The sequence below is a fragment of the Magnolia sinica genome, chromosome 12, assembly GCF_029962835.1.
Source record: "Magnolia sinica isolate HGM2019 chromosome 12, MsV1, whole genome shotgun sequence".
Taxonomy (NCBI): domain Eukaryota; kingdom Viridiplantae; phylum Streptophyta; class Magnoliopsida; order Magnoliales; family Magnoliaceae; genus Magnolia; species Magnolia sinica.
Genome location: NC_080584.1, coordinates 39888156 through 39899856, shown reverse-complemented (window position 1 = coordinate 39899856; position 11701 = coordinate 39888156). Strand labels below are relative to the sequence as shown.

Sequence of the window (11701 nt, the reverse complement as noted above, 5' to 3'; positions counted from 1 at the left end):
ACCGATATACCCTTGTGTTCAGTTTCTATGCAGGTAAGCAGATATTTACAAGAAAAAGCTTGTGTGGTTTTGTTAACATCTGTTCAACTTTAGGTTGCTTGCATTTATGAGTAGGTTTTTCTTGATGTTTCATGTGTTGACTATTACAAAATGATTTAATCGTGGGATGAGCTTAGCTTCACCTGGATGAACTTAAATGCACTTTGTAAGTTAAGCTTAACATACAAACAAAGCTTTTTATTTGATCTGGTTCCATTTATCTTTACTAATTCAAATATCCTTCCCTTGTACAGGGACGTCATTAACAATAGCATTCATGGCGTAATTCCTTTATTTTTGCCCCCCAGTGCAACCCATATGTAACATGTCTATAACTTTTTATGGCTTCCTTTTCCTATATAGGATTTAATCTTATTTTATTTTATTTTATTTGAATCTCAATTCCAAAATATATTTTTGTTTTCTTCCTGCAATGCAGAAACCTGGCATTCAATCGGCTGAGACAGAATATTCCATTCTCCTTAGCTTCCTTGAAATCTCTCCATTATTTGTAAGTTCTTGTAATGAGTGAGGTTTGTACTTACTGGCTTTTTTGGTTGCATTATTTAGTACCATATGAGCAGCAGCACCAACTGGTTCCCCATCACTGTCTGTAGCACTTTATGCATACTCCTACAGACTTCTGATCTTTATTTTGTGGAAATGCCACACTGATGAAAAAACTTCCCCAAAAAAAATAAATCCATACTGTTGCCATAAAAAATAATAAATAAATAAATAAGAAGATTAAAAAAAATCAAAACTGTACCTATGGGAATTGCAGCTTTCATGAAGAAGTTGATGTTGATTTTCTTGAAACAACAAGAAGCAAGTTTATTATCTGAATTCCAGAGGGCCTTGTACATGTTGTGTTGTTTACAACAGAGGCATTTTTGTGTTGCAAAGTTATATCGGAGGATTTTATTTATTATTTTTGGTGCCGCTCATTGGCAAAAATATCTTTTCTATTTTCAGCAACTCAGAAGCCTTTAGACTGCTCATTCTCAGTGGTGAGTTCTTATTGCTTACTCCAAGTTTTTGTTGTTTTGGCAGTTTCAGGGGATTTTTTTTTTTCATTTGTTTTTGAAGAACAGATACTCTCGGTTCTATTAATTTTCAGTGGAGTCTTTGAAACTTGGGTTGTAATTTCCAAAGCTCTAATCCTTGGAAACAAGTAAGTTTTCGATTGCTTTAATATGTATTTTGATGCAATATTGAGTTGAATTCCAAAACTTTAACACTGATACCAATTAATTTCTTTTCGCTATTTTGTTTTGCAGGTTTTAGGCATGGATGAATGGGAGCTATAGATCGATTGATTTTATTTATTTATTTATTTATTGAAACTATTCGATTTATTATTGTAAATATTATTCACGGCAGTTTGATGCATGTGAAAGGGCTACATAGGCATGTATTTTTTTTTTATAGGAAAACAATCACTAGGCATAATCAACTTCCTAAGAGGAATGTGAAATCAAGTGGGTCTTGACCAAAAGTCAGGTGGGCCTTGACCAAAAGGGTCAATGATAAGGTCTATCATTTTATGAGTTGGAGAGGCAGAACTCATAAAATGGGACTCATTGTGAGTCGGGCATCTATTTTGTGTCATTTCCACTTTTTTTTTTCTTTTTTTTTTTTTAAAAAAAAAAAATCATTATTATAAACTGAATGTTTGCAATCTAATGAGCCTGTACATACGAAACTGCAAGCAACATGAAGCTGCCAAACCAAATCACAATTATAGATAGGTTTACAAATGCATATGCATTATGGAATTAGGAGCCTAAATGCTAATTGAAGTATTTGTAAAGTTAAATCAGCCCCACATGGATTAAGAGCCAAAAATTCAAATACCACACCCTACCATGCAAACCGTCGGTAAATCCCACATGCAGCGGCAGCCAGGACAACCGCCAGTAAATCCCACATGCAGCGGCGGCTTGCACAACCGCTAGTAAAGGGAGCACGACCGCCGGTAAAGCCTTTACCGACCGAGGCTTTACCGGCTGTTAGCAAACCGCGGGTAAAGTCTTTGCCGGCGGTTTTGACTGCCAGTAAAGGCCAGTTTTCTTGTCGTGGGAGGAAACTATTTTCATTTTTCATGGCCCACCAAAGTTTCCGATCAAAGTAAAAAATTGGGCCCAGGGGTTTCATGAGGTGCTGCTTCATGTGGACCGTTCAAATTTTGGAGTCACATCACGTATGATGAGTTCTCAAAAAAGTTCACATGAGTTCTGGGCAAACTGGTGCGCGACTGAGCATTCGACTATATATATCCTTAGGCATTGCATGGACGCTTAGGATCATCCAAAGGAGGTGATTGTTTGTGATGGATGGACAACCAAGGGTGGAGCCTATATGATGGTTAGTCTAGGTTAAGGATGCAACCATTTGGAGATATGATCAATGTAGACCTTACATTTGTTTAACAATCATTTGCTTAACAATTGAATGGATGATTACCATGATCTGACAAAGGGCATTTTTTTAGAGTGATGGGCAATCAAGAATGGGACCATATGATGGATGGTCTAGATTAATGATTAGACAATTTGTAATATTATCAAATGTGTCTTTTTACTAACCACTGCATGGATGGTCAAGATCTCCCAATAAAAGTGGTTTTCTATGGGATAGATAAATCAGGGATGAGAACCACACAATGGATAAGTCTAAATCAATGATCAAACCATAGCATGATCAATATGGCCATTCATTTTTACTAGCCATTATGGGCAACAACGAATCCACTCATCAATCTTACGCATGATATATACGATTTATATAGAGAAGTTGTAGTTGAGCAGGCAATAAAGTAATCACACTGGTTACTTGTTAAATAAATAAATAGTAGACCACATGTGATTCCTAACTTATAAGCCAACCAAACAAGAGTATTATAATTTATAAAAAGCACAATGCCTACAAGAGGAGGTTCTCAAACAAAGAATTAATAATTACCAACAATTACAATAATCAAGTAGCAATTGAAATATCTAGGAAATCCAAATGCCTCCAATCCAAACTTACTCATAAAAATAAAATAAAATGAAAATAATATTTCACACTGTAATATCCAAAAGCAAAAAGGAAATGGTTCCTCTTAATATATAATAAAATAAAACAGAAATTAAAATTTTTATTGCATTATTCATTTGGAGCTTCTCTTGCTATACTGGGCCTTAACCCATTTTATGCCAAGTGATGTTCCACTCTTGACTTTTTGTGCTCCAGCTGATGCTACTGACTTGGCCTTGTCCATGGTCACAGAAGCGGCAGCTTTCACGTCCGACATCTTGCTGCTGCTGTCTTTTGACTTGGACTTGCTATTCTCTTCAGGGTCGCTGCCGTTTGTGCCCCACTGATCAGCCCAACTAGGTGCATTGTTGTTGACTGAACCCATTGATCTTATCTAAATATATCATCCAACAAAGGGATTTAAGATCTTAAATCTGTTTGCTCTTACGCATGAAAAGTTTCATTTATAACATGTACAATGTTAGGTGAATTTATACACGAAAAACATATTCTTCCTTTCTTTTCTTTCGTTTTCTAATTCATTTTGAAAACAAGGCTAGCGTGATCACATGCATAAGAAGAAGCTTCAGTTATGCAAGTGGGAAGAACCGATGTATACATATTTTTCGAGCAAGTGTGGGTTGAGGATGGACCCAAAGTAAATGGGCTAAGCCCAGCTTTTCATCATTCCTGAAATGTAAGTAATAAAAACAGGCCGAAATTCATATTTGTGTGTGGGTGGTCAAGTGACCAATAACTGGTATGGGTTAATCAGATCCAATGCTCAAATGGCCCACGTGAAAGAAACAGTGGCCTTAATTCATCCATCATTGAAAGTTGTTTCCTTCGTTAAGCTCACATTAAGGTTTTTTTTTTTTTTAATCATCTAATCCGTTCATAAGGTCACACAGACAGAGATAAGGGGAAAACACAAATATTAGCTTGATCCAAAACTTTTAAGGGCCCTAACAAGTTTTTAATGGTAGGCGTTCAATTCCCCTTGTTTCCTTTGGTGTGGTCCACTTGAGCTTTGGATCTGCTTTTTTTTTTTTTTTTGCTCATGCCCTAAATTCAAATGACATAACAAATGAGTGGTGTGGATAAGTCATATACATCATGATGGGCCCTACGTTGATTTTATGAAGTTTTTTATTTAAGTGTTAAAAAAGTAAGTTGTCACATTTACACGGGCAAATATGCGGTAATTACCTAGGTAAATAATTATTACCTATTTACATGGTAATTATAGAAAAATCAAACAGGCCCCTAATGGAATTAGATTGTTGATAGTCTTATTTTAACGGTCCATTTTATGGGAACTAAATTGATGGCTACGATGATGACATCAGCATGGTTGGTAGGAGTTGCACGTTACCATACTATTATGGACTGATCGGAAGGATGGTAGAGTCATCATTAGTTAGAGATGGTGGGCAACAATCACCATAAAGTAACCCTTTCCGTTGCTTCTCTTTTTTTCTTTTCAGTGATGGCGTAGCCCAATTCTATGCACGTTAGACACGCATTCTTAATTCTGACAAGTGGGACACATGGTTACATAATCCAGACCGTTGGTCTGTTTGCGCTACCGTGGGTGGAGCACACCTAAAAAATGGTCCATGTCACAACTTGTAGGGCCTAGGTGGACTTGTTGAGGTTGTCTGTGGTCCATCAAGCATACTAAAAGGACGATCTTCACCATTGCTTTATTCGGTTAAGTGTGGTCCGTTGAAGATTTTCTTTGCAATGTAAAAACCAATTGAAAAGCACAAACCAAACTTGCTTTTATATATATATATATATATATATATATCAGAAAATTGTTAAGCATTGAGATAAACATGCAACCAAAAATTACCTTCGATTTCTTTTTAGGAAATAAAAAATGGAATTAAATTTTAAGATAAGCAAGCAATGTTTTCAAAACTCAAAAGAGCGTACAATGCCCGTTTACAGCCTGGATTGGAACCGAAGGACGCAGATTGCCTGGAAAGCCTTCTCAAGAACTTGGAGAAGCTAGTCAGGGCCAACCTTGATGTCCATGAGAAATCCACACCGTCCGTCCGTTTCTCCAGATTATGTTAGACATGGACCTAAAAACTAGGCAGATCCAAAATTAAAGTCGGCCACACGACCGGAAGCATTGAGGATTGAACATACACTGTTGAAATATTGGCAGGGCCATATAATTTTTGGTTAAGGCTAATATTCTTGTGTTTTTAGATCATCCCAGTAGGAATGATCTTATGAATGGTATGGATAGGATATAAACATCACAGTGGGCCAGGGAGGTTTCAACGGTAGGCATTCAATTGCCCACTTTTTCCTTTCTTGCGGCCCACTTGAGTTTTGGATCTACCTAATTTTTGGGCCATGTCCAACATGATCTGGAAAAACGGATGGGGTGGATTTCTCATAAACATCATGGTGGCCCCCACTAGCTTACGACTTTCGAAGCAATTCGCATCCGAATCCTGGCCGCGGCCTCGTTGGATCCACCGAAGTGAGTGGATCGCTGCCAACCGTGACATATTTCCTTACATCCGCGCCGTGCATCTCTCTTTACCGATCATTTTAGGTCATAGTCTCAAAAATGAAGCATATCTAAATCTCAGATGGACCACACCACAGGAAACCGTGGTGATTGAATACTCACCATTAAAAACTTCTTGGGGGTACTAGAATGTTTATTTGTCATCCAACCTGTTGATAAGGTCACAAAGACCTAAATAAAGCGACCGCAGAAATATCATTTTGATCCAAAACTTTTGTGGCCCACAATAAGTTTTTAACGGTCAAATCACCACTGTTTCCTGTGGTGTGGTTTACCTTAGATTTGAATATGCTTCATTTTTGGGAACAAACCCTAAAATGATCTTTAAATACATATGAATGGAATGGATGTAAAGAAAACACGCCAAGGTAGATGAATGGTATGGATGTAAGGAAAATGCGTCAAGGTAGGCCCCACAGTCAGGGAAGCACCCACCTGCGTGGATCCGGATCCCCCGAAGCCGCGCCCCCAAAACCCTAATTTTCAACATGCCAGCCTGGCCGATAGAAAAAAGGACGCGGTTTGGCTTGATTTACAAAGACCCCTTTCTTTCAAAGGGTGATTGGGGCTGCCGGTCAAATACAACAAACAAAATTCGATGGGCCCTTCAAAGATCCTAACGCGATTGGCCCCTGTCCATGGATTGTTTCTCAGCAGACGGTTATCGTGGGCCAAGCGGAATCAGCAGTAGGGCCCACAAAATCAACTGTTTGGATCACCAACTACCTGTCCTACATGCAGGAAATTCATCAAAGGTTTATTGCTTACAACCAAATGGAAAATATCATTCCGATTGTACCCATTTAACGATTGTAAGTAAAAAAAAAAACAGAAGGAGAAGAAGAAGAAGAAGAAGAAGAGGATAACACAATCAAATATTTTGATTGTGCAGTCATCGTGGTAGCACCAAAGAAGAAAGGCATATATAGATGATACAAGGATTGCGTCCTACCGCGCCCGTCTATAACTACGAACAGCCCACCGTGATGTATCTGTTTATCCATACCGTCCATCCATTTTCTCAGATCATATTAAGTTATGAATAATAAAATGAGCAGATCCAACGCTCAAGTGGACCACACCAAATAATAAGCTTGGTTGGATTATTAGAGATGGGCGGGGGTAGGACGCAATCCGTCCATATGATGAGGACTCCAAAGAGCCATCCACATCCACACGCTATTCCTATTAGACATGAAAGGAAGGGAGCCACCATTTAAATACACGCGTTTTGATGGATGCATTTTTTTGGAAGTTTTGGTGATGCACCAGATCTAGAAACGGGGAAGCGTGTTATCTACTGTGAGTTAGTATCGACTCCCTTAAAGAAATCGCCAAGAACAGATGAAAGGATCCCGTGAAGAAGATGGGAAATACTCAATCAATAGCCAAAACATGGAAAATTCAAAGGAGAGAGAGAGAACCTGGAAATGATAGGATGAGGCTACCGGAGGCAGGGATGCTTTTCGACTTCGAAGAGGTTGTGATGGCAGGGACGTTTTTGGACTTCTGAGGGTTAGTTTGGGTTTTATTTTGAAGGTTTATATTTTAGGGATTTTTCCATTGAGCCGCCTCCCTTTTTAGCTATATACTAAATAAACCATTGCTTTTAAACTACTTCTCATAATCCATCTATTTATTTCATATACATGCGGCCGCTTGTTACAATAACAACTATTAGCTAACAAAAGTCCAAAAGTCCGTTTTACCATTGGTCGACCGTAGATATCACTGTTTGATAGTACTGAGTCACTGACCTCCACCAACAATTGTGTGAATGGATAGGTAGACTACATGCGAACTGCATGATGATAGGAGCGGATCACCTTGAAGGAAAATAAACATTATGAAAACGGTACAGGATAGGTAGGGTACATATGAAGTGCATGAATATAGGATCTTATCACCTTGGTTGGAAAATAAACACTACAGTTGATTTTGTTACAGGGAAATCTGAGCAAGGATAATCAAAGTCAGCTTGAACTACCCGAATCAGTTAACAAAGCCTCGGAAGGAGGATACCGCGTCAAGTATAAGCCGACCCCCAAGTTACGACCATAAGTTAGCTGAGACAAGCTCTCCACTATTGAATCACGACTAGTAACTGTAGCTCTGATTGGCTGATTCGAACCCTCGTCCTCATCCAAAGAAGGATGGCTGAGCCGAGCTCTGATCCTCGTCCTCAGTTTTATTCAATGAACTCTGACTTCGGTGATCTACTGATGAACTGCGACTACTAGTACTCGGCCTCGGGTCTGCACTGCTTAAGGCCGAGCCCGGGTGAGGATACTCCGTGTGCTGAGCCTGGAGACTAACCTAAATACGGACATGACCAAAGATCTTACCCAAGGATATGCACCCTTAAGACACGATACGCTGCACGACCCAAAGATTGTGGATAATATCTCCATGATCACAATATCTTGCTGATTGAGTAAATCATTTCGATATTAACGGACATGGATCGTCCAACCCACAGGTATAAATATCAAGGGACCCCATTGCTGCATGTATACAATATCTTGCACCCTCCCTCTACATTCGACTTAGACCCAGATTCCCTAGCCTGACTTAGGCATCGGAGGGTCCCCCGGCTGAGCCAGGGTCTCCTTTACTCGCCCCTTTGTGCAGGACCAGGGTTCGTTGACGGTTCACTGCATTGAGTGGAGGGTAGTCCAGATTTTGACCTTAACATTTTTTGGCGCCTTTCGTGAGAATCGAACAAAAAGCTAAGAAGTTTATCAGATGTGGCAAGAAGAAAGAAAAAGATAACAATAGTGGAGCTCAAGCCTTGCGGACAACATTAGTCTTCCTCACTGCTACATGCCGAGTCTGCTCCAATAGGGCCATCCCAACATACTCGGAGCCAAGGAGGAAAGTACAAGACGCTACAAAGTGAAGTCTAGATGTTAAAGGACGAAATCAGCCGGATGAAGGCGCAGCAGAATCAACAACAGCCTCTTAACTTAGTGGAGGCCACCCCGGTGCCCGAGGAACAACTGCAGCAAGTTAGTTCCCGAGCCCGAGGATCCCAGGCACAGTCCGCATGAGCTCCCGACCCTGCACACAATGCAGTGTCCTAAAATCGATCCGCCCGAGCCCTGGAACCTATTCGAGATGCGGAGCCGTCTTACGTATCCGTCACTTCGGCTTTGGCCCCCTCCGACCTCCGCCATCGGTTGGAGAGGAGAAGACAGGGCAGAGCACCCACGATGACGGAGGGGTCCCAGGAGACGGTAGCAGAGAATCAGAATCCTTAGGAAGCTCAACTTAAGGAACTCCGCGACCAGTTTGAGACATTTCAAAAGAATCAGTGATCTACATCCGTCCCAACTGCAGTCAGGCGATGATGGAAGAGACCAAGCTTCCCTTCACCTCAGAAATCATGAGTGAGGTGATACTGCCGAGGTTCAGGATGCCTCCCGTCATCTAATTCTCTGGGTCTAGAGACCCGTCGGAGCATGTAGAGTCGTACCGTTCGTAGATGCAGATCCAGTCAGCCACAGATGCAATGATGTGCAGAGCCTTCTCGATAACCCTCTCCGGATCTGCTCGGAGTTGGTATCGACAACTTAAACCAAAATCAATTGGCTCCATTACCGAGCTCAGGAAATTGTTCCTTACCCAGTTCATCTCTAATAAGAAGAGTCAGAAGCCGATTACCCATCTGCTTACCCTCAAGCAGGGGAATAAGGAGTCACTGAAGGACTTTATTACCCACTTCAACAAGGATGCGTTGTTAGTGGAAGACTACGATGACAAAATGACACTCTCGACCATGTTCAGTGGGCTCAAACAAGGCAAGTTTACTTTCTCGATCGGGAAGAATCCACCGACCACCTTGGCCGAGCCCATTAGCAGGGCTCAGAAATACACCAATGCCGAGGAGTTCTCCAGCTCCCGTAGAAACATCTAAGTAGCCGAAACGTCATTAATGGAAAAAAGGCCAAGGAACGAAGAACCTCAGTCGTCCAACAAAAAACCCGATGATCGAGCCCCTCGTGACCACTGGCCAAGCCGGAGACCCGAGGACAAATTTCCTTCCTACACTCCCCTCAACACCTCTGCGGAGCAGATCTTGTTGGACATCGGGGGTCAGAAACTCCTGAACTGGCCAGTATTCATGAAGGCCGACACAGAGAACCAAGACAAGCGCAAATACTGTCGGTTCCATCATGACCACGGTCACAACACAAGTGACTGCGTGGACCTCAAAGATGAGATTGAGACCCTCATCCTTAAGGGTCATTTGCACCGATACACAAAGGAGAAGAGATCAGCCCAGAGAGAAGACCAACCGAGCAAGCCAACAGAAGAACCGGCAGAGATCCGCACTATCTACGGCGACTCATCTGGTGGGGGTGACTCAAACAGGGCTCGCAAAGCCCACTCTCGGACTTCAGACCCCAAGCATTACATCCATTTGGCCAAGAAAAGAACTCTGAGTCAGCCCCTGCAGTCTTACTTTCAAAGAGGATGACGCGCGCAGAATCCAGCATCCACACGATGATGCCCTCGTGGTGACTATGACCATAGCCAACCACAAGGTTTACTGCATTCTGGTCGATACGGGAAGCTCAGCCAACGTAATCTATTCTGAAGCATTCGAGAAAATGGGGATTGAAAGGTCACGCCTCTGACCCATAAAAACACCACTGCACGGCTTTACCGGAGATAGGGTAATCTCCTAGGGAACCATCTCCCTCCCCGTAACAACAGGAGAAGGATAGCATCAAGCCACACTTCTTGTGGACTTTCTTGTTGTCAATGTGTCGTCGGTGCATAATGTCATTCTGGGCAGACCTTCCTTTAATGCAATGAGAGCGGTTATTTTCACATACCATCTAATGATGAAGTTCCCCGCTGAAGGTGGGGTTGGATACCTCCGAGGGGATAGCGTGAAGCTCGGAGGTGCTATGTGATAGCTATGAGAAAAGGATCGGTAAAGTAGGCCCTCACCATCAACGTCCTTGACCCCAGAACTCCCATGGAAGATCCCCCGAGGACCTGGAGACCGTCCCACTGGAGGAAGTCGACCCGAGCAAAAACTGTTCAGCTCGGATCTTCGCTGAATTCTGAGCAGAGGTCTTAGATGCTAACTTTCCTCCAACAGCACAGGGACGTCTTCGCATGGTCGCACGAGGATATGCCAGGCAACTCTCCCGACGTCATGGTTCATAGGTTGAACGTGGATCTGGATCACAAATTAGTGAAATAGAAGTGAAGAGCGTTCGATGTCGAGAGGTACTTGGCCATATCCTATGAAGTTTCCAATCTCCTCAGCGTCGGCTTCATCGAGGAAGTGCATTATCCAGATTGGATCACCAATGTTGTCCTAGTGAAGAAATCAAATGGGAAGTGGCAGGTCTGTGTAGACTACTCAGACCTGAACAAGGCCTGTCGTAAGGATAGCTTCCCCTTGCCTCGGATCGACCAGCTGGTGGATAGCACGGCTAGACACGAGCGACTCTCCTTTTTGGATGCCTATTCCGGGTACAATCAGATCCCGATGTACCCCGTAGACAGACAAAAGACTATCTTCATCACTGACAAAGGATTCTACTGTTACCGGGTCATGCCTTTTGGCCTGAAGAACGCTGGGGCAACATACTAGAGGTTGGTGAACTAGATGTTCGCCAAACAGATCAGTCGAACAATGGAAGTTTACATCGATGACATGCTTATTAAGAGCATCAAAACATCCGACCACCTTGTGGACCTCGGGGCGATGTTCTCGATCCTCCGGGAGTATCGCATGAAGCTGAACCTGACTAAGTGTGTCTTCGGAGTCGATTCGGGCAAGTTTCTTGAGTTTCAAGTCAACTAGAGAGGCATCAAAGCGAATCCCGAGAAGGTCAAGGCGCTGCTCGATATGAGCTCGCCTTGAACAATGAAGGAGATCCAGTGTCTGACTGGCGAATAGCAGCACTCGGTCGGTTATCTCTAGAGCTACAAACAAGTGCCTCCTCCTTTTCCAGCAAATGAAAGGTCAAAGCCGAGTGGACCCCTGAATGCGAGTAGGCATTACAACAGCTGAAGCAATACCTGGGTTCGCCTCCCCTGCCGTCGAAGCCGGAAGAGGGCGAG

The 11701-nt window shown here is 42.4% G+C and overlaps 2 long non-coding RNA genes across 2 annotated transcripts; one reads left to right on the top strand and one right to left on the bottom strand.

Moving 5' to 3' along the window:
- Positions 1 to 223: 223 nt before the first annotated feature.
- On the top strand, positions 224 to 632 carry LOC131221253 (uncharacterized). The gene is made up of 2 exons (XR_009159136.1): positions 224 to 359; positions 479 to 632. It is a non-coding gene; the product is annotated as an uncharacterized LOC131221253 (long non-coding RNA).
- A 2345-nt stretch (positions 633 to 2977) lies between these two features.
- Positions 2978 to 7247, bottom strand: LOC131221252 (uncharacterized). The gene is made up of 2 exons (XR_009159135.1): positions 7039 to 7247; positions 2978 to 3454 (listed from the first exon to the last, which is right to left on the bottom strand). It is a non-coding gene; the product is annotated as an uncharacterized LOC131221252 (long non-coding RNA).
- Between the last annotated feature and the right edge of the window lie 4454 nt (positions 7248 to 11701).